Below are 24,000 nucleotides of genomic sequence, written 5' to 3' on the forward strand. Positions count from 1 at the left end.
TTTGATTTCCCTGCCTTTTAAAAAATAGATCAAAATTATAACATCTAATGACCATCAATAAAAACAGTAAAACTAGGTTAATGAACACAAACATTTTCAGTCAGGTGTTACCCTTGGCACTCAATCTACTTTGGCATTTTGTTTTGGTTGTTCGGTTTGAAAAAACCTGAATTGCTCTGATGAGCAGTTGCAAGATACAGTTTTTAAAGAGTGAGCTTTCCAATCTTGGGGGAGTGAGATTAACAGAGGGGACGGGCAAGTTCTCATTCAGAACATCGCACAAAGACAACTTAACCTAACATCACATGAAGTCACTGGATAACCACCATGCATTCGAAGAAAGTAACAAGGTAAGTATAGATTGTGTTTCATGCTGAAGAGAATGGAAAGATGATGATGTTTCAGAGAGTAACTAGAGCACAGAGAGGAAAAGGGGATTTTATTTTTACTTTTTTTATTGAAGTATAGTTGATTTACAGTGTTATGTTAGTTTCTGGTGTACAGCATAGTGATACAGTCATGAATACATATACATATACTTTCATATTCTTTTACATTACGGGTTATTACAAGGTATTAAATATAGTTCCCTGTGCTATACAGTAGGACCTTGTTATTTATCTGTTTTGTATATAGTAGTGTGTATCTGCTAATCCCAAACTTCCTCCCCACTCCTTTCCCCTCTGGTAACCATAAGTTTGTCTTCTATGTGTGTGAGTCTGTTTCTGTTTTGTAAATAAGTTCATTTGTATCTTTTTTTAAGATTCCACATATAAGCAGTATCATGTGATATCTGTCTTTCTCTGTCTGACTTACCTCAATTAGTATGATAATCGCCAGGTTCATCCATGTTGCTGCAAATGGTATTATTTCGTTCCTTTTTAGGACTGAGTAATATTCCATTGCATATATATATACCACATCTTCTTTATCCAATCATCTGTTGTTGGACATTTAGGTTGTTTCCATGTCTTGGCTATTGTAAATAGTGCTGCTGTGAATATTGGGGTGCATGTCTCTTTTTGAATTAGAGTTTTCTCTGGATATATACCCAGGAGTGGGATTGCTGAATCCTATGGTAACTCTATTTTTAGTTTTTTAAGGAATTTCCATACTGTTTTCCATAGTGGCTTCACAAATTCACATCCCCACCAGCAATGCAGGAGGGTTCCCTTTTCTCCACAGCCTCTGGAACTTTAGATAGGAGCTGGGGAAAGCCTCTTTGAAGAGGGGATGTTTAAGGAGATAACTGAAGAATGAGAATAATCCAGGTATGCAAAGGACAGAAGGAAGAACATTCTGGACAGGAAGAAGCCTGGGATTGGCTCTCCGTCTTCCTTTTAGGAAACCACACCAGGGACTTCAGATAAAACTAGATACTCCCAGTGGCCTCTTATAGATGCTTGACCTCTTTTCTTAAACACAATGTCACTGCGGCGAACTTGGGAGGCACCAGGCCCATCTTATAGCCGAGAGGTAGAACAGGAATGTGACGGTCACACACAGCTGGTCATTGACAGGCCATAATGAGGTCCCAGCAACACTTTGGCTTCAAGCCCAAGAGTCCTAACCACAACATCACACCATTCCCTAGCCAGAAGGTAGAGTTATTCCTAAAACCGAACCTTCCTCCACCAGAAACCAGGGACTGGGTGCCAGGGCAGGATTTATGACCTAGTCACTGAGGACAGAAATAATTGGTCACATTAGTACCTGGCGATCCCAGGCTGGGCTCTGCTCTGGAGGGGTGGCACGGATTGAAATAGCCAAGGCAAGTTTACTTTTCTCAGCCCAGGTGCTCTACTGTAGCCAACACCGCCTTAATGAGCTCTGCATATTGAGGACACATATAATTGATGGTCCAATTTAAAGTGTGCAGAAGCCACATTTCTTTCCAGGCTCTAAAGGAAAAACACCGACTGAGGAAGAATGAGGAACTGCCTGTTCTAAGTTATTTTCCTTCTGTGGTCATTCGATCCCCAGGAAGACCATGTCTACCCTATCAAGAGCCTAGAGAAAAGAGGCAATTACCCAGAGAAGTCAAGCAAAAAGGAAAGGACAAAGGAAAATCATTCACCAGGGAAGAGGTCCTGGGCTCTGTGCTGGAATGGATACAGCCTTGAACATACCCTGCTTCGCACAGAAGCTTGAGTTAAGGCCTTGGCCTTTGGGGTCAGACAGCTCTGGATTTGAAAATGAATTCCACTACCTTTTACATGGGTGAGCTAGGCAAGATTTAACTGCTCTATGCCTTAGTTTACTCATTTGCTAAATAGGGATTATGAGCACAGACTTTGGGGCCATGAGACTTGGATTTCAATCCCAGCTGTGCCACTGACTATGTCATAAGAGCAAGTTTCCTAACCTCCTGTGTTGGTTTCTTTCTTTCTAACAAGAAAGTAAGTAGTTACCTTGGAGGGCTATTGGGAGGACTGCTTGAGATAAGATGTAAGATGTTTGTGTCCGGCGCTCAGGAAGGTCATGGTTAACTTGTTAGATACCACGGGTTAAGCTCTGGGACCACAGTTCTCAAAATGTGGTCCTTGGACCAGCAGCATTAGCCTCACTGGGGGGACTTGTTAGCAATGCAGATTCTCGGGCCCTACCCCAGACCCACTAAATCAGAAACTTTGGGGGTGGGTCCAGCATGCTATGTTTTACAAAGCCCTCCAGAAGATTCTGGTGCTCATTCAAGTCTGAGAATCTCTGCTTATGTGGTAATTCAGAATGCACCTCAGATGTTTCCACTCCCCAGCTGTCTCCGGCTCTTAAGTGCTTCAGCTCCATAATCCTTCAAAATGAACTCTCTGCTCATTCCTTTCTGCCCCTAAACAGGGAAGAAATACTTTATTACCCAGGATTTCAAAGGGGCCCCCTCACACTAGGTAACATTTTCTACATTCTTACTATATTCCAGGCATCCACATGATTATTGCAATTTATCTCTTTAATCCCTGTCTGCGGTAGATATTATTATCTTTGTTTTGCAGATAAGGGAACTGAAGGTCTGTGAGGTGAAGTAAATTGCCCAAAGATGTACAGGTAATGAGTGGTAAAGTCAGGATTCAGACCTCAGTCATCTATTTCTAGAGCCAGTATGCATCCTCACTCAACATACTACTTCTTATACCAGTATGAAGAACCAGGGGTGTCTAGTTTGGTGAAGAGAAGCTTCCAGAGTGCACGTGAAAAGTGTCTTCATGCATCTCTAGGGCCATTATGGTCATGGGAGTCAACCAGTTTGATGTTGTTCCAAACTTCAGAATGGAACCATGGGGAGCCTGATTGTGGCTTGACAGAAAAAATCACTTTCAACAAGTCTGAACTGTCTATGGGATAGTTAGCTCCCTGTCTCTGAGAATGATAAGCACAAGCTGGGTGAACACCTGTCAAGGTGTCATAGAAGGATTGGTTCCTTCCCTCCCCATGATATTTGATTCTGAGCGGAAGTTAGTAGACAGTCGTCTCTCTTGAGTGGTTTATCCTTTGATGTGTGTGAAGAAGTGGAAATAATTCCACTTATGCAGGAAGGAGACTAAGATAAGTCTCCTGGCTTGAGGAAGAGAGAATCCACTTTACTGCGGCTGCAAGGAGTTATTTCAGGACCTTCTCTGATCTGACTGGAAAGGACCTCTCTTTTCTCTGACTCCCCTATCATGTTATTTTGCTACTGCTCTTGTGCTGAGCCCTGTTCCACTGCACTATCGCTATTCGTGGGTAGCTATATTTCTTCTGTTATTGAAGCAGTAAGATGTGTCTACATGGAGGCTGATAGACCTGTGGGATCATGAGCAATAATCTTAACCTCTGTGGGTCTCAGTTTCCTCATTATGTAAAAGGGTCAGTAGGGGATTCCTTACTGAGGCTTAAAGGATTCAAGGAACTTGAAATATGGCTCATCATACCCCATGGTCTTCTCTAATCCCCCTGCAAATTGTAAAATGTCTTTGGGAAGAACGCACATCTAAGTCATTGAGATATCCTTTCTACTAGCCTCCACTCATCCCTGTCTTCCCACTCAAAGTAGAGATATTCAGTATCTATACATAAATATGTAACTGCCTATTATGTGCCACATACTGGATTTAAGAACAATTTAACAAATAAGTGCTCTTCCTCCTCTTCCTCATCTGCTGTGGATCATCTGATAGGCACTCCATCTGGGTGGACATTTTCTGGGTCACACCATGAGTCCTGGGTGTGTGTGTGCTTAACAGAATAATCCACAACATGCCATAATTTGAAGGGACCTATGGGAGGAGAGAGGGAACAGGAAAGGAAAACTTGAACTAATCTCTTTACAGGGCAACTAATTGCAGTTTTGAGGTTGTTTGGGGCACTTGATAACCGTGGAAAGAACCTGGCCTCAGGGGTACAAGCCTCACACATACTGATCTCCATCTTGAACCCCTTGGGTAGGAGCAGAATGTTTCAAGTGCAGATTCTAGAAGACTTAAAAGCAGGTCTGTTTTTCAACATACCACACATTGCACTTTCTCCACTGTGGGAGGCAGGCCAAGTAGTGGCTTTTGAAGCTTTTAAAGGCTCACTGGCCCTTCAAAAAAATGGCCATTGTGGACATATGGTTTTAGAAGCTTTTTTAAAAAGCCTTGTGGGCTTATTTTTAGAGCAAACCTTAACCTTGTAAAACTTCTGAAAGGAGCCTCAGAGGGTCCAATCGCTTGAGCCCCCAGAGAGCCCCAGGAAGCTGCTCCCAAGGTTTCCAACATAGCCTTTCCTTGTGCTTGATGTGAGTATCAGGCTGCCCACTGAGCCTGGAGTCGGCCATCCCTTGAGAGAGTGTGTCCTAGGAACCAGAAGACCTGAGGCCTGAGCCCAAGGAGGCAGAATTTTCTCCCAGTGAGTGGAGACCCTTGACTCACAGACTCCCAGAATCTCAAAGACTCCCCTGAAGGCAAAGAGCTTTAAAAGTCATCCAGTCAACTCTGATCTGATGCTAGAACCTGCCTGAAACACAGTTATAATGAGGTGGTTCCACTCGGCTTGCACACTTCCAGCGATGAGAAGATCATTGTCTGGGCACTCATTATTCAACACATCTCTAATTGAGTTCATGTTACATTCTCGGCACTGTGCAGAGTCCTAGGGATGACAGTCAATGAAAAATTAGTTTCAATACAGACCAAACATTAGTGGGGAAGACAGATGTGGATCAAATGATCACATCCAAACATAATTTCAAGTGAAAAGTATCATTAAAAAAAAACTCAAAGATTCATCAAAACTTTTGATCAGACCTGATGTGATCTGAGAGATCAGAGAAAGGTTGATGAAGAGGTGACCTTTGAACCGGGGCCTGAAGGATGAGTGAACGTTAACAAGGCAAGAGGAGGTTGGAGGGCACAGAGGGCCCAGGGAACATCTTAGAGAGGCTCTCAGGCAGGAGGGAGTGCAGCATTTTGGAGGACATGAAAGCAGCCCAGGTGTGTGACATGAAGGAGAAAGAGACCTGGTATGAGGCTAGGGGCACACAGTGTGTAGGGCATGCATGGCCTGCTGTCATGTTGACGGGTTGGAAGCCTCTGATTCATTTTAAGCAAAGGCTGGGCAACTCACACCAGTGCTGCAAATTCTTCCTCATTTGCTAAGTGTGGTGGTCTAAAATATGTCCATAATTCTCCTCTCTTCAAAGGTGGAGCCTAAGGTCCCTCCCTTGAATGTAGGATAGTCTCATTCTAATTAATAAAATGTGGCGGAAGTGATTCTAAGTGACTTCAGAGACTAGGTTAGCTTCCCTGGGCATGCTCTCTCAAATGGCTTGCTTTGGGGGAAGTCAGTAACCAAGCTGTACGGGCACTCAAGCAACCTATGGAGAAACCTAGATGGAGAGGAACTGAGGCCTTGTTCCTACAACCAAATTGCCAGCCATGGCAGTTAGAAGCAGATCCTCCAGATCCCCAGTGAAACTTGAGGATAACTGTAGCCCCAGCTGATATCTTGACTGTCACCTCATGACAGAGCCAGAGCCACCTAGATAAGTCAGTCCTGAATTCTTGGCCCACAGAAACTGTGAGATAATAAGTGCATCTTGTTTCAAATTATTGACTCTGGGTAATTTGTTAAGCAGCAATAGCAATCTAATTCAATAAGGCATTTCAAGGTATGGGGACAAAAGCAGGGACTTCAGGGTCAGAGAGATTTGTATTTGAAATCCAACTGTCCAACTTCCTGGTTGTTGGAGTGAAGGTGTGTTCCCTTACCTCTTGGAGCTCCCATTTTCTATCTGTAACATGACATGATGTCTGGAGAACCCCCATGATATGGTGCAATTGAGTCCCTCTCAGTTTCCTTGCCCTCTCCCATTTCACATCCAATTGAGACATGCCACTCTGGAAGCTGAGAAGATTTAAAAAAAGATTATATTGTCAATTAGCACTGCAGAGTGTGGGTTATCATAATTCCCCTGGAGAAGTCCTGAGAATTGTTTGTCTGAGGCTATGTTGAACCAGGTTTCATTAAAACACTACAGATTTTTCAAGCCTATTCCCTCCCCACTTGGGTTAATGAATTTAATGAGTCCATCTCCTGCTGTGGTAACAGAATTGCCTTTTATTTATTTGAAATTTATCTCTTCATAGTTGCATGTCTTACTTTCTTCATTTGCAAGGCAATAAGGAAATAGATTCATGATGAGTGTTCTTAGACAGAAGAAATTATTGGGTCAGTTCTTGCTATGTATCATATACTTTATGAGGATGTTTTTAGTTAATTCTCAAAACACAATCCTGGAATATCTATCATTCGTACCATTTTATGGATTGGGAAACAGATATAAAAGCCAAAAATAATACCTTGCCACCTAGTATTATGTGACCTTGGCTAATTATTAAACTCCTCTTATATCTTAGTTTCCTCATCTGCAAAATGGAGCATAAGGACAGAACCGATAAAAAATAATATTCAGCTGAAGATTAAATGAGCTAATGCATATAAAACATGTAGAACAGTGTCTGGTATATTATGATACACCCCTAATTAGCTTCTACTATTAATTTTTCTTATTTTTTAAACAACATTTCAAAAATTCAGATCAAGACTTCTTTCTAAGCCATTTTACCTCATCCATGACATTCCTCTCCTGTAATAATAATCCTTCCTACTTGTATAGAATTTTTTGCACCCATTTGATTCTTTCAACAATTCAGTGTCTCAGCATCATCATCTTGATTTTCAGCTGAACCAGCTAAGGCTCAGAAAGGTGAATGTGAATAGCTTGAAGTATTTTAGGTTGCAAGCAACAGAAACCAACTGAAGCTATCTTACACTAAAGTTCATTATAAGATGTAGGGGTGATTCAGGGAACCCAGTCTCATGTGTGAGCCACAAGGAAAGGTCCCCAGATTGACAACACCTGCGGAGAAGAAAGCTACAGGAAACTTGGGGAATGCTGCTCCTCTTTCTCACCCCTTTTCTCTGTTTGACCGATGGGCTGCCTCTGTCATTTTCTCTAAAGACTGGCTTTCTCAGCTGCTCTATATGAATGGTTGGGGGAATGACCAACCTCCCACATCCTCCAAATTCACGAGTTATCACTCCAACTGTAGGAGAGATTGGCCTTCTGGCCCTCTTTGTTTAGATTCCATGTTACCACAAATGGGACCTGGTTGAACAATTTTGGGTCAGAGGCTTTCCTCTGGTCTGATCAAACTTGGCCCATGGATGGCACCACGGTGCACAAACGCTGCTGGTGGGCACTCACTCCTGTAGATTACTTTAGAAAGGTCATAAGTAAGTGAAAAACACTCTAGAAGGAGCCTAAAACATGAAGTGAATTTCCTGCCATTTTACACATTGGATGGACTGAGGTAGGATTCTCTTCTAGATCCTCTTTATCACGAGGCTAATATCACTTTTTTTTCTTTTAATAAGGCTTCAGCTACTTCGCTTCAGGAAACCAGCACCTCCTGGGATTCAGGCTGGGTCTGATCTGGGCACTTTTCTAATTGCAGTCTTTCTTCAGATAGAGCCAGCTGTATAAACAAACAGTGACATGTGCTATATTATTGGAAATAATTCTTCACTCTTCCTGTTAGGAGAATTCTACATTTGCAGCCATTGCCCTGTGATTTGCAGCATTACTCTGGAGAAGGAGTATACTCCCCCAGATTACTAACATCAGATGTGGGCATATGACTTGCTTTAGCTGATGGAACCTAAGTGGGAGTTATTTAGACCAAGACTAAGCAGAAATATTAGGAGCCACTGAAAGTTTCAGCTGTGTCATTTTTCTCCTCTGCCATAAGAATGGCATGTCCCTCGAGCTTGGATCTTGAAATGAAGAAGACAAGCAGAGCAGAGCACAGCCACCTTGCAGTTGCTTCCTGCAGTAACCCAAGAGAGAAATGAACCTTTGAGAAATGACTCATCTGAGACTTTCTGTCTCGAGTAGGTCATTAAAGAGTGAGGGTGGGAAGGAGAAAGGAACAGTCACTGGGTGATTTCCAGATATATATATAATTTTTTTTGCAACCTAAGAGATGGCTATTAGATCTTTCACTGAGAGTAAGAACCTTGGAGAAGATGGTTTGTGGGGAATGGTGTTGTATTTGGCTTTGAACATGCCAAACTGAGGTGCATGGGGGAGAAGTCCAGCAGACAGTATGATAAACTAGTTTGAATTAGGAAGGAGATCTGGACAGGAGTTAGAGATTGGTGTTCATCTGCCCATGGAGCTACTTGAAGCCTTGAGAGTCAGTGAGATCCCAGAGAGAATAAAACCATAAGAGAAGGGAGGAAATGAATACTAAGGCACCAACATTGGAGGAAATGGTGGAGGAAGAGGAGCAGGGCTAGGGGAAGGGTGGAGCCTAGGAAGACAAGTGAAGGAAATGGGAGACATATAGGCTACAATAGAAAGTGAACCATCGAAACCACTGGCACCAGAAGTCCTCCTGGGAAAAAAAAAATGCCTTTTTCCCTTCAAAATCATTAAATATATGAGCTTCTAAACAGTCCTGTGAGGTGTTTTTAGAGGAGAGCATGTATATTTATCCCTAGTTCGCTGAGGAAACTTAAGACTCAGAAGGCTACGTGCTTGCCCAGATGTTTTTTTTTTTCAATTTTAATTCTTAATTGTGGTTAAAAACATAAAATTTACCATCTTAACCATTTCTAAGTAGTGTTAAGTATATTCACATTGTTGTGCAACCCATCTCCAGAACTTTTCATCTTTATAAAACTGAAACTTGGTACTCATTAATCAGTTCCTCCCCGTTTTCCTCCTCTCTCCACCATTCTACTTTCTATGAATTTGACTAGTCTAGATATTTCATGTAAGTAGAATTGTATGGGATTTATCTTTTTGTGACTGGCCTATTAGCATAATGTCCTCGAGGTTCATTCATGTAGCACGTGTCAGAATGTCCTTCCCTTTTAAGGTTGAATAAGATTCCATCCTGTGCATGTACCAAAGGTTGTTTATCCACTCATCTGTCGATGGCCACTTGGGTTACTTCCATCTCGTGGCATTGGGAATAGTGCTGCCATGAAATTGTCTTCTTGAGACATGTGGGACAGAAGGTGACTCTTAAGAGCATAGTGTGAAGACAACAGAAGGGATGTCATTACTGCTCCATATGAGAAAATGAGAGGAGTTTCCCTCCTGAGAGAGATGGAGGGAGAAGAGAGGAGAGAAGCCAGGGAGAAGAGATAGAATGAGATGCTCCTGGGAGATGGGGTAAAGTAGGGAACACCTGGGGTAAGGGGCCAGTGAAGACTTCCTATGGCTGTGTGGTCAAAGACCAGAGACATCTAGTGTTCAGTAGAAAATGGTTAACACTGGTTGTTGTATCCAAGCTCCACGACTCAACACATTTTGGGAAAATCTCCTACATGGACACACAAATGCTCCGTGTGAGTTGCTTTTTTGTGGACACTGACAAAGGCATTAATTTTCCCATCTGGTTTGGTATGGAACAGACAGAGAGCGTGAGCAAGAGAGGGTGAAACAAGCTATCAACTGTCCCGTGTGGGGGAACAGTTTTTCCAGACGTGACCAGAGGTGACTCTGAGAGAGCTCCCTGGGAATTCACAGACAATTTGGGGAAGGATTTGGACTTCCATAGAATGAATACTAGGGATTTGGACTTCCAGGGAACACAGCTAGGAACTGGGAGGCGATCCTCTGTAGATCAGTGCTTCTTCAACTTTAAGGTGGCTCCAAATCACTTGAGGGTCTTGATAAAATGCAGATTTTGATTCAGTCAGTCTGGAATGAGGCCCAAGACTCTGGATTTCAGACAAGTTCTAGCTCATGCATGATGGTGCTGCTGCTAGTCTGTGGAGCACACCTTGAGTCATAGGGTTCCAGATTGCAGAGGGATGGAGAATTCCTTATGGCATCATAGTGGCTCTCTGTCTCCCTCTTTCTTCTTTTGTCTCTCTGTCTCTCTCATCCATCATCTTCATCCTCTCCCAGTGTTCCTGAGAAAGCAAGGCTCTCCTGTCCTCTCAGGGTGACAGAGAAAGCCGTCAAGGAGCCACCGCTCCCTCCTTAGGCCCTCACCCCAGTCCCCGCTCTGACCCCACCCAGGCAGTGTGGAGGTCACATCAGGGTATGCGCAGAGGTCCCTTCTGCATGCTTTGGCCCAGGGTATTAGAACTACAGTCTGCAGGGGGGAACCGAAGCCTCTTTCTCCGTAGTTGGCCTCAGCACTTCCTCTCTCTGAAAGATGGAAAGAGGTGGAGAAAATTTTTAAATGGTATTTTTCTTGAGAAAGGTCACTCTGAGGAGCCAAGTATTAATTGAGTGTTTGATTGTGAGAGGGCTGTGTGGTAAACTCCCTTGTTTTCCACAGATGTTGAAGGAATCTGAGCCAGAATTCAGGGAAAATGTTTTCCCGCATATCCACCCCTGCCCCAGAGGCTGTGATGAAGTTGGCAGAGGATGTTCAGGTCATGCCGGGCTCCGGCCACCTCACGGAAACAGGAGAATTCACAGAATCTGAAGGGGAAACAGTGGCTGGGGAGCATCTAACATGAAAAGAAGAGAGGAAAGGGGGAGGGAAAGCCCCCTGAATGGTGCACTTGCCTGGGCGGAGCCCTATGCCGGGGGCTCCCAGTACCTACCTTGGGTGTTGAAGGAACACCCTTGCTTTCTTAGCTGGTGTTTCTTTTGTTGGGAAGGCTTCCTGCCTCACCCAGTTCAATCAGGAGCACTCATTGTGGAAAGACTATCCCTTGCCTTGAATTGAAACCTGCTTTTCTCATCCACACTGAGGTCTTTTTGTGTGCCCTCTGAAGCCACAGTGCCACGGGACCCCACCGTATCTCAACCGTGGATCTCCCAGTCAACTGAGCACAGCCCAGTCACATCCATCAGCCCGTCTGATCCTTAGAGCAGCCTGGCAGAAAGCAGGGCAGCAATTCTTCTTCCAGGGTTTCAGATGAGAAAGAGGAAACCTTGAGATGTTGCTCGTGCTCATGGGAGAGGTTGAGAGCACAGGCTCTAGAGTCTGGCTGCCTGGTTCACAGCCCAGCTGCTGTTGGCTGTGTGCCTTTAGACAGGCTCCTTGACCACTCTGAGCTGGGGTTGCCTCCTCTGTAAAATGGGCATGATGATATTACATACTGGAGAGTTGTGGTGAAGACTGAAAAATAGATGCTTTTCTTTGCTTTATAGGAACTTCCCTTCTGTTGTGGAGGAGGGAGAGGAGAAAAAAATGGAGGTTAAGTGACTTCCGCAAGACCAGAAAGAGGTGGCACCAGATCTAGGACTTAGCTATTCTGATGCTAAATCCAGTACTTTTCCGGTACATTCAGTATCTTACATTCCTAGCCCATTCAAAACCGAAACTCTTCCTGGACCCTCATGTTGGCAGGCCAAGACCTGCACTGAGCTGAACACAATAGGTGGTCCTTGTCTGATGTGGGTTGGGATGCCCTCCCACCCCCAGCTCCCTGAAGCCTGAAATGGCTGTGTCTGCTTTTCAGACCTTGGAGTTAGGACTGCCCTTTCCCCTTCAGCCTCTTTTCAAATACAAAAACCCTTGCAAGGTCAGGGGAATGTAGGAAACCTCCCTCAGTGGGAAGACTGCCCTGGTCCAATCACTCCACAGATGCCAACTTTCTGCTCCTTCACAACTACTGTGCAAAGCAGCATTAGTCCCCTAGTCACACGTGAAGAGAGAAAAGCCCAGAGAAGTAAGTAACTTTCCTGAGGCCACACACTAGCCCCAATGGCACAAGGACTTGAACCACAAAATCAGATGCCAGTGTCTGTGCTTGTAACCTCTAGGATATTGTCCCCAACTGGGTGCACCTTCCATCTCATAAGAGGAGGGGAAGACGAAGAAAAAGAATAAAATAATGCCATTTGCAGCAACATGGATGGACCTGGAGATCATCATTTTAAGTGAAGTAAGCCAGAAGAGAAAAAAATACCATATGATATCATTCATATGTGGAATCTAAAAAAAAAAAGACACAAATGAACTTATTTACAAAACAGAAACAGACTCACAGACATAGAAAACAAAGCTGTGTTTACCAGCAGAGAAAGGGAATGGGAAGGGATAAATATGGGAGTTTGAGATTTGCAGATACTAACCACTATATATAAAATAGATAAACAACAAGGTCCTACTGTGTAGCACAGGGAACTATATTCAAAATCTTTACAGTAACCTATAATGGAAAAGAATATGAAAATGAATATATGTATGTATATGTATACCCGAAACATTGTGCTGTACACCAGAAATTGACACAACATTGTAAACTGACTATACTTCAATTAAAAAATTTTTTTTATAAAAGGCTTCCACTGCACAGGATGGTTTCTAGCTTTTGTCACCCTCCCTTGCTCGCTCTCTCTTGTCTGTTCTATATCAACCCAGATGGGAAATGTAATCCCTTTTTCAGTTTCCACCAAAAGAATAATACATGATCTCCTCTGATCCTCCAGCAGCAATTTGAGTTAGTCACTGGCATCCTTAGACTTACAGTGTTTGAACCTCAGAGAAGTAACTTGCCCAGAGGACATAGATGCATTAAGTAGGGGCTCAGCTAGTGCTTTCTCTACACTGCACTGCCTCCAAGCCTGCAGGCAGCATCTAACACCCTGGGGGGCCTTCATCAGATTCTTTTAGGATGTCACAACAGGCACTTGGGGTTGGGCAGGCCCTAAGTCTACCCCTCCAGAAGCAAGCCTCATTCACCAGGGTGGGGAGGACATTGGGGAGGTGATGCCTGCGGTGGGGTGGGAGGGGGTGTCCAGTGAAACAGGCGGAGCAGGTTCCCAGAGAGTTGGGATGACAATGAGTGAAAGATCCAGGCAGGCTCTCGGGTCAGGAACTACAGCTGTTTTCCAGAGGCTGAGTCTGGGCCACCGTGGAATCTAGCCATGGGACTGTCTGGGTAAAGCGAGGGAATTTGATGGGATTAGGCCCTGGGGAGATAAGTGCAGGGGTGGAATATCACAGTATTTAGGAGGGAAGATCTCCTAGGCCACACTGCCGGGGTTCTTGCCCTAGCACTTTCATTTGTCGTCTGTGTGACCTTGGCAATTGACTTAAATCTTCTGTATCTCATGTTCCTCATCTCGGATGCTAATAGGATCTAAATCAGAAATAGAACTTTCGTGAAGAGTAAATAAATGAGCAAGAGAAAAGCAGCCCGGACATCTGTGAACTGGCCTAGCACTAAAAGCAAGGCCTCCTGTGTTGTTAGGTGCTAGTCTGGCTCTTGCTGTCAGGCTGCGGTGTTGTCTTGCTGAATATAAATAATCTCACAAAGGAAACCAAAAAGGAGCTATTATATATGTATATTATATATATAATTATATATAAAATCTATATCTATCTATCTATATATATATATATTTTTTAGTGCATACAAAAACAAGGTCACTATGGAAACCACAAAAATACCAAACATCCCCCTCCCCTAGCAAGTATGAGTGAGTGACTGCCGCCTCTTAACTAATTACCTCTTTAGGCTCTCTCTATTCTCCCCTTCTTCTCAGTAAGATTCACTAAGATATCAAATCCGAATTATCCTTTTTTCTTGATAGCACCCGGTATAGAGCAAACCCCTGCTTCCTTGAACCCTCTCCAGGATCACCTGACTTCGGCTGGTAGAAGCCCACATTCCATAAGTCCTTTCTAACACCGTCTACTGAAACACCCCATCGCTCCTATGATGTGCGTGCTCCCTCACTGCAAACAGTCAATCCGGCCAGCGTGCAGCTGCAGATCACTCCTGGTGGTCTCCGGCTGGAGGGCATGGGCACAGTTAATAAATGGAAGCATGTAGAATAGTTCCTGGCACAGAAGTAAGCACCATGTCAGAGATGTCATCATAATTACTGGGTAGGTTACCAAGGCAGCCTCAGGGACAGGGAGATCTGAGAGGAAAATCTTCAGGAGAGAGGCCAAGTGGACTTGCAGATTTACAGCCAGACTTCAATTTCAGTCCCAACTCACCATTCAAAATAGTAACTAATGTTCTATTAAACACTTCAAAAGAGCCAGACCCAGAGCTGAGTGTTTGACATGGAGGCTCTCACTTATTCACTGTGGTACTATAGGCAAGTTGCTTAACCTCTCTGAGCCTCGGTTCCTCCATGTGTAAAAAAAATGGGGAAAAAATACTTACAGGTTTGTCATGAGGCTCATGAGAACAAGTGTGCTGTAGGCCCTGAATTTTATTAAGTTTTATTAAAATGTGACTTTGACAAAGTCTAGGCTACAGTCATAAGGCTGTCCAGTTATTTCAACTTAAACTTAAGATTGGTAAGGACAGAGAGTAAGGCTGATTTAAAGTAAGGTTCCTGAGATTCTTGCATTTATTTACTTTCTTATAGAGGAGGCCTGGACTGTAACTCTGAATTATGTTGCTCTACAGGAATGGTGAAAAGGCATTTGTCAGGAACCCTTCTTTGGCCTCAAGTTTCCATGTAGGTGCTTTTCCAGGGAGACCAGGACTGATGAAAAACTTTTGGCTCCATGTCACTTATTAATGTGACCAAGGCATTTATTTGAGACCTAGTTTTCCAACAAAATGGAAATTAAGTTAATTCCTACCCCACATATTTGTGGTGATGATCCAGTAAAAAGGTGTATATGGGACTGTGCTGTCAGCCACGAAGAGGACCTTATAAGTCCCTCTGTGGCTGCCTTCCTATTCTTTTAGAATAAAAAAAAAAGAGGGGAGAATAGAAGGAGGCTAAAAAGGCAGCAGTCACTCATATTAGCTGGGAGAGGGAGATGTTTGATCTCTCCCTTGGGGACCCAATCATCTGCTCTCTGAGGGCTGAGCTATTGGCCAGTGGCCAAGGTGTGTGTCCACATGTCTCTGTGCACTCACCTCCTCCTGTAAAGCCACGTATGTTAGGGAGGGTGCAGGGAGCCCCCACATTGGGCTTATGTGAAATAGGTTTCTCTCTCTCTTACTTAACAGTCCAAAGGAAAGCAGTCTGGGCTAGTGAGGTGGCCTCTGAGGTTTCCTCCAGCTTGTTTCTGCACCATCTTTAGAGTGTCATCTTTGTCTCCAGTTGAGGCTGGATTGCTGTGGTGTCAGCTCTCCACAGCTTGACTTCTGTTTCCACATCTGTAAAATGAGCATGCTATTTTCTGTCTTGAAATATTATTTTACAGTTAATTGCAATGTTATACTTATTTGCTTGACATAATGCTTTAGGTATATAGTTGGTACGTAAAAACATTAATAGTTATTTTATTATTTTAGGCAACTGAGGCCCAGTGCGAGTTAACCACAGACCAGGAATTTCCCATCTCCCTCCTTAATATAAAGCAAGAAACTTTTTGAACTTGTACTGCTCTCAGGTACACTCATTCCTTTTTTAAAGTCGGTTGCCCTTTTTTAAAGGTGCATTGTTTATTGAAATAAATATACATACAGAACAATGCATAAATCATAAATGTATAGCTCACTGATTTTTCCAAGTGGGAATCTGCCCCATGTTTCTGCATTCAGATCAAGAACCAGAACATCACCAGCACCCTAGCAGCCCCTTCGTTGCCCTCTCTGAAATGTACAAATAGAATCACAGATAGGTGTTCCTATGTCTGGCTTTCTTTACTCTACACACTGTTTGAAACATTCATCCATGTTGTTGTGTGTAGCTGAGTTGTGTCTAGCTTGACCATTCTTATTGCTGTACAGTGTTCCAGTGAATATACTATAATTTATTGATCCATTCTACTGGATGGTTGCTGAGTTTTAGTTATTATCAATAATGCCACTAGAAAAATTCTTACATGTGTCTCTAGTGCATGCATTTCTGTTGAGTACATATCTGTGAGTGGAATTTCTGAATTTTTATGTTTGTACATGTTCACCTGTTGTAGACACTGTCATGCAGTTTTACAAAGTGGTTGAAGTATTTTCTGCTTTTAATTGGTAGGAACTCAAGAGGCTTTGATAGTTGCATCTGCTCCCAATCTCCCTCTCACTATACTTCCTGGAACCCAGGAATTGTCCTCTTACTCTTCGGGTATAAGGAGTCAATAGTTCTTGGGTAACCCAATGTATTAGATATCTAATAACAAATCCCCTCCAAACATACTGGCCCAATTCAAAAATACATTATTTGTTATCTCTCATGTTTTCTGTGGGCCAGGAATTGGGGAGTGATTAGGCTGGTGGTTCAAACTTTAAGCCTCTAATGAGATTGAATCAGATGTTGGTCTGGGCTGAGGTCATCTGAAGAGTTGACTGGGGTTAGAAAATCCATTTTCAGGGTAGTTCTCTCATATAACTGGGAAGTTGGTGCTGCCTGTTGGCAAGAGGCCCCGGGTTTTCTTCATATGTGTCTATTCACAGGGCTTCTTGAGTGTCCTCACAACGTGGTGACCAGCTTCCCCTAGTGTGAGCAATCCCAGAACCAAGACAGAATCAAGAATGTGTTTTATGACCTCACCTTGGACATCTCACATTTTCTCAATATTTTATTGATCACCCAATTTATCCTTATTTAACATGACAGGGCCCTACACTGGAGCATGAATATCATAAAGTGAGGATCACTAGGGACCACTGTGAAGGCTGGCTAGCACTGTATGAAGCCCTTCCTGCCATCAATTAAAGACTTTTTTTTTCTGTGGTAATTGAAACCCTAAGTGATTAGCACAGGGAACAGGTAAATTTTGATAAACAGATGGAGGGAAAGAGGAAAGAATACATAGAATAAGCAAAACCAGGGAGAAAGGCAGGCCTGAATATAGCAGCCAAGAGGCAGCTTTAGTGTTTAGAGTATCTCAGTGGGAGTGAATGAATAAATAATGTGTGAGTTTTAGGCTAGGGACTTGGGGTGAGGGATTATATGTGGGGAATTAGAAATTTTTTTTGCTTGTTTGTTTGTTTACTAATTAGATCGTGATTTTGGACCATGAAGACTCAACTCTGGCATTGCTTATATAAAAGTAGTAGCCTAAATTGAGTATTCTCAACTTTTCTCGTAGGTTATTCAATTTACCATCCATCCATTTGTGTATCCATCTCTTATAAGCATCCAGCAAATATCAGGTTCTAGTCTAGAGGATGATGGGGGGGGGGGTGCAGAAATAAGCAAATGCTTTAACCTGACATGGGTGATGGTGAAGAGGGAACTAATATTTATTGTGCACCTACTGTGTTCTCATTTATTGTCTTAAATGATTCTCGTAACTACTATAGATGTTGGACATAATTGTTCCCATTTGGCAGATGGGTAAACTGAGACCTGAGAGTTTAGCTGATTTACTCAGAGTTGGAGCTGAAAAGTGGTGATGTTGAATCCTCTGCTACAAAGTAGAAAGTGATTAAATGTGAAAGAAGAGTGTATATATAATACAATGGCAGTTCAGAGAATGGAGTGAGTTCTTTAACCTAAGGAGGTCAGAGAAGGCTTCTTGGAAGAGGTGACATTTTAGCTAAATCTTGATTGATGAGTAGGAGATGATGGGAAAAGGCCAAATGTGAGGTGTAAAGAATACCTAAAATAGAGGCATAAAGGTAGGAATGGATATTAATAATGATAACGTACACAGAGGTGCACAGAGACATATACATATAATGTAGCTAGAGAAATGTGCATAGAGGAAAGGACTGGCTGATAAAGGTGAGCAAAATATGTTTGGCCACACAGATACCAGGCAGATACCAGACCTAGTTGTTCTTTAATGCAACAGAAAGCCAGGGAAGGCTAGATCATCATTTTTACAACTGAGTGTGAACTTCTTTCAGACTGCTTGAATAACATCTTCTTTAAGGTTATTAATAATTAAATTGTGAGTATACCATCACACCCAGCAAAAAAAAAAATGTAGATTAACAAACTGTGTAAGATTTGCAAATAATTGAATAAAAAATGAGAAATGCCATTGATTGTTAACAATCACGTACTGATGGTGAGCTCTGCTGCTAGTTAATGATGAAAGAAGAATGCCTAGAAATGACAGCAGGCCCTGGGGCAATTGATTCCCAGAAAAATCTAGGAATCTCAATGTTGGGAGTGGCCTGAAGGATTACTTACCCTAACTTTGCAGTTTACATGTGAGAAAACCAAGGCCAAGAAGTAGCAGTGACTTCTTCTAGAGCTGAGATCCTTCTAGTACACCTCAGTCTTATGAGAACAGGATATAATCTCTGACCTAGAGAAAGCTATGAGCATGGAGAGTGCTGTGAAAATCACTAGATGTGAAACATGGTTAAGAGCTGGATTGTGTCTTCCTCAAATTCATAATTTGACATTCTAACCTTTAAAACTTCATAATATGGTATTATTTGGAAACAGGGTCAGAGCAGGTGAAGTTAGTTAAGATGAGGTCATATCAGAGTAGAGTTGGCCCTGAATCCAACATGACTGGCGCCCTTATTAAGGGGGAAGTCGAGCTGTGAATACATGGAGAATGCCGCGTGAACATGAAGGCAGAGATTGGGGCAACGTATCTACAAAGCAAGAACACATCAAATTACCAGCAAACCACTAGGAGCTGAGAGGGAAGCATGGAACAGAATCATCCTTACAGCCCTCAGAAGGAACCAATCCTGTGACAGCTTGATCGTGGACTTCTAGCCCCCAGAACTGTGAGACAATTCATTTCTATTGTTTAAGCCACCCACTTTGTATTGATTTGCTATGGTAGCTCTAGGCAACTAACACAAAGGCTAAAAGAAAGAAATGTTATATGGAAGATACACGAAGTAAGCAGTGTGAAGGAAGGGGCAATGCCTTAATGAAACAATGAAGCCGTACATTAATTCATTCAAACACTGAGCGTGCATGAGGTACCTCACTTGGCCCTGGAACAGATACATATACAAGTAGAATAAGATTCTCTCTGCCTTTGAGAAGCCCAAAGTGTGGTCTAGTTCAGCTCAAAATAGAAGTAACTGTCATGGGGCCCAAAGGAATGAGATAGGCAAAGGTTTGGATGCAGATGGCTTTGAAGGATGAGTGTGTTTGCTTGCTGTTTTTCTTAATGGATCTAATTATTTCTGTCACTGGAAAGAGCTTCCTAAAATCTCCTCCTTGGTCTACATAGCCATCAAAGAGGCAAAAATCACAAGATAAGTTTGTTCAACCTAGCATTTCAAAAAACAGCCTCAACAACCCAGGCCAGTTGTCTCAATCTTCTGTCCTAGTTGGCCTGCCATTCATATGAAAAACAGGAACAGAGATGCTGACCTCTGGCTGCTCAAGCCTGACTCCCCTTGGAGCTTCAGGCTCGTGCAAGAACTGGCTTCAGAAATGCACCCTGGTGGGGGATCTTCCACCCTGGCTACTCAGACCTCTCTGCAGTGCTGAAAAGTTAAATTGTGTTATTTATATATAAAAATAACAACAGAAAATAACTTTTTCTTTCCAAATATCCCACGCATGGGAAGCCAAGCCTTCAGCACGTCATTAATATGTTGACGTTTTGAAGAACTGTGCTTCCAGATTCTGAAACAGGAGCCAGGTCTGCTGGCCTCGGCCTTGAGATCTCTTGGCAGTCTCATGTTAAGGACCCCCAGGCTCCCAGATTTGAGCTCCCAGCAGCCACTGCTCTGAGTAATGCTGCTAAGAACAGAGCCAATTGCAGCTGGAACCACATCTGCCTCTGTGGAATGATGTCAAGTGTGCTGGGGGAAGGCAAGGGGTGTCTCCTGACTCTAATTACCTCCCCACTGGTCGACCACGCTCCCTGAAATTCCGTTAAAATGATGGAGCCTATTTTGTTAGGTTTATGAGGGAGAACGATGGGACGGGAGAGGGCCTGCGCACAAGCCAGCAGTCTCTGCTTGGCCGATTATATTGGAAAGTCTTTGGGAAGGACACGATGATCCTTTTGCCCCAGGCCCTAGGGCCCCCTTAAAGTATTGCATCAGGTCCATTTGTTATGGTTGTTACCTGCGTGGTCTCTCTAAGCAATTGTTTTTGTAAACCTTGCTCAACTCATCCATACATATGGTTTTGACCACCACCTGGATGGAAATACATCTAAATTTCTCCAGTTTGTACCTTTCTCATCAAGTTTCTGACTCTTCTGTCTAACCTCCTGTCCCTGAGTGCCTCATCTTCAACTAATTCATCATCCTTCCTCACAAACTATCCCTCTCTAGGGTTCTCTTTACCCAGTTTCCCAAGTCAGAAAAGCTGGAAAGCATCCTTGACCCTTCCCTTTCTAGCACATCAAATCAATCACTAAGATCTATTAACATTATTTCCTAAAAGTATCTTATAACTGTTCCCTCCTCTTCATTTCTGATAATATCCTCATTCAGGATGATATTACCTTTTGCTTAAACTAGTACAACAGCTTCCAAAAGGATCTCCTTGCTATCAGCTCATCCCCACCCAGTCCATTCTCCACTGAGTAGCCAAAGTGTCTTAAAAAATGTAAATCTGTACTCAGAAAACTGGGAATAGGAAGAAACTATCTTAATGTAATAAAGACCATATATGAAAAATTTACAACTAACATCATATTCAATGGTAGAAGACTGAAAGCTTTTCCTCTGAGGTCAGGAGAGGCAAGGATGTCTGTTTTTGCCACTTTTATTCAACAAAATAGTGGAAGTCCTAGCCAGAGTAATTAGGCAAGAAAAAGAAATAAAAGGCATCCAAATTGGAAAGGAGGATGTAAAACTGTTTCTGTTCACAGAGGACATGATCTTATATGTACAAAATCCTAAAGATTCCACAAAAACTATTAGAAATAGTAAATAAAGTTAGCAAAGTTGCAAAGTGCAAAGTCAACATGCAAAATATAAGTTGAACTTCTACATGCTATGAATGATCAGTCTGAAAAAGAAATTAAGAAAACAATAGCATCAAAAAGAACAAAATAATTAGGAATAAACTTAAAGCAGCAAATGACCTGAACACTGAAAACTACAAAATGTTGCTGAAAGCAATGAAAGAAGACACAAATAACGCAAAAAACATCCTGTGTTCATGAAAAGGAAGACTTAGTATTGTTAAGATGATAATATGACCCCAAGCTATGTATAGTTTCAATGCAGTTCCTGTGAAAATCCCAATGATATTTTTTGCAGAAATAGGAAAACACATTCCAAAGTTTATATGAAATCTCAAGGGACCTGGAATAGCCAAAATAGTCTTGAATAAGACGAACAAAGTTAAGAGGTTTCACACTTTCTCACCTCAAAACTTATTGGAAAGATTTGATAAGCAAAACAGTGAGGAACCAGCATAAATACAGACATATAGAGCAATGGAACAAAATGAGAGCCCAAAAATAAACCCTCATGTATGATTTTCAACCAGGATGCCAAATCATTCAGAAAAGGACAGTTTTTTCAAAAATGGTGTTTGGAAAACTGGTTATTCATGTGGAGAAAAAAAAAAGTTGGACCCTTACCTTCACCATATACAAAAATTCACTCAAAATGGATCAAAGATGTAAGCATAAGAGCTAAAACTATAAAACTTTGATAAGTTTATATATATTTATTTTATATTTATGTATAATATATATTATATTTATATACATATAATCTGCTTTTGTTGATATCTTCTGCTTGTAGGCACAGCAGCAAGCACTTCACACATGTTATCTCTAAACTTTACAGAAATTTCATTTTACAGAAGAGGAAACTGAGACCAGAGAATATAAGAAATTTGCTTGAGATCAGTCTGAAATTAAGCTAATTGTGGGTAGATTTCTGACTCTTCTCAAACTCAGATCTCTGGACAACTCAACATAAAGCCTTCTATAGAGTGCAGGCTTTAAAATCAGAAAAAAACATTGCCTAGAGCCATGTGGTTGTGTGGTGGGACACGCTTTTAACCTTCCTATTAACTCAATTTCCTCATCTCTAATATGGAGATAATAATATTCGACTTTTTACAAGTCATAGGTGGTGAGGACTAATTAAACGGAAATAAGGACAAGAAAGAAGAAAGATCTCTGACTTAGTTATTCTGGCTCTTCAGGGCCGTAAAAATGTTTATTCATGAAAATTCGTAGCAAAGTCAGAAGATGAGCTGTTTGGAGAAGTGATACCTACTCTGGAAATGGGAAAGGATGGAACTGGAAATAAGAGAGAAAGAAAATCAAAATGAAGGTGAAACTGTGTTTCCAAGAAAATAGTGTGAGAAAAATTTTGGAAATTTTGTCTCATGTATTAATGGGGAAGGAATTATAAATATGTATGTAATGCAGATTACTTTTTAAAAAATGATTCTGAGAGATTTCCCATAGGCAATGTCATATAGTGAGAGAGTACTCTGAGTTTCAGCTCTGATTTCACAACTTTATATTTATGATGACATTTGGGCATGCCCGTAAGTCCTTTAAATCTCCAGGTCCCTTTATGTAAAACAGGAATATTAACACCTAGCTGACATTCTGGGGAGAATAGTGAGAAAATACATGTCCACATTATTTGAAAAGTTAAAATACCTTTTGGGTCCAGGTTAAAGTCACTTCTATTAGACATATGACCCAAACCACTCACTTTTCTGAACCTGTTTACCATCTGCAAAAGACATAAATACAACCTACAGCCTAGAATTGTTAAAAGGATTAAATGAAATAATGCAGGTAAATCTTAGCATGGTGTTTGGCATATATTAAGGATTCAATAAGTAGCTGTGTTTACGATACATGCTAACAACAATAGCAATAGAAACATTCCTTTACTGTTGGGAAGTTAAAAAAAAAAGTAAGATCTATTGGAAATTTTAGGAAAAGAATTTATGGAGATTTTTTTAAAATCCAAGTTTCTCAATGTTTTTAATTTTTCCTTACCCTGGAAAATTGTAAGAGGGTGGCATGCCTGAGGTCGCGTGCTTCTCTGTGAATTCTCTTTGACTCTACAAGGTTAGAAGCTTCTCGTCTTCTATGATTGAACACTCCCAAGACGTTGGATCATTTCCTGAACTTCATTTATTTAATAACTAATCTTTTATTGCCTTCCCTCTTTTAAAGCCAGCCGGCCAGTCTCGTTCCCTCCCTTCCACCCCTTCAAGGTCTCACCTCTTTAATCATTTGGATAAAGCTGAGACACACTACAAACCATTTTAATGGGAGGCTGATAAGTGAAGGCCATTTTTCCTCCCGTCTGCTTCTCAACCGAGCCATACTTCGGATGATTTCCAATCATCCCAGCCAATCACTCATGTCATTCTCCCACAGCCACCTAGTTAATATCCGCAGTCAACAGGTTCCTTTTGGCTCTTTTCTCTGGGAAAGCCTGCCATGCAAGTCCCCAGAACTCCAGAGAAATGACTCCGTACCTGGAATTCGCACAAACTCAGCCCTCAGCTGCAGGATTAACATTTTCCCAAGTTGATATTAATAGCTATCATCTCTGAGCCGTACTTCTGTGCCAGGCACTGGGCCAAGCTCTATATCTGTATTATCATGTTTAATCCTCATAAAGCCTACTAGGGAATGCTCTCACGTCCGTTTTGTGGATAAAGAAACTTAGACCTGGGACCGTATTACTCAAAAGTGTGGTCCTCTGAGTAACAGCATTATCTGGGAACTTGTAAGAAATGTAAATTCTCCAGTTCCATCACAGACC

The 24,000-nt window shown here is 42.0% G+C and overlaps 2 long non-coding RNA genes across 3 annotated transcripts in view; one reads left to right on the top strand and one right to left on the bottom strand.

Moving 5' to 3' along the window:
- LOC123617850 (uncharacterized) overlaps window positions 1–24,000 on the top strand; it is a 324,334-nt gene that overhangs the window by 72,045 nt on the left and 228,289 nt on the right. The gene's annotated exons all lie outside the window — the stretch shown is intronic.
- LOC141579584 (uncharacterized) overlaps window positions 1,291–24,000 on the bottom strand; it is a 49,172-nt gene continuing 26,462 nt past the window's right edge. Inside the window, exons 4-6 of the long non-coding RNA XR_012511239.1 lie at window positions 6,222–6,357; window positions 4,081–5,103; window positions 1,291–2,827 (exon numbers count right to left, since the gene is read on the bottom strand). This is a non-coding gene — a long non-coding RNA (uncharacterized LOC141579584). The remainder of the gene's footprint in view (window positions 2,828–4,080; window positions 5,104–6,221; window positions 6,358–24,000) is intronic.

This window comes from Camelus bactrianus, chromosome 13, assembly GCF_048773025.1.
Source record: "Camelus bactrianus isolate YW-2024 breed Bactrian camel chromosome 13, ASM4877302v1, whole genome shotgun sequence".
In the NCBI taxonomy this organism is placed as follows: domain Eukaryota; kingdom Metazoa; phylum Chordata; class Mammalia; order Artiodactyla; family Camelidae; genus Camelus; species Camelus bactrianus.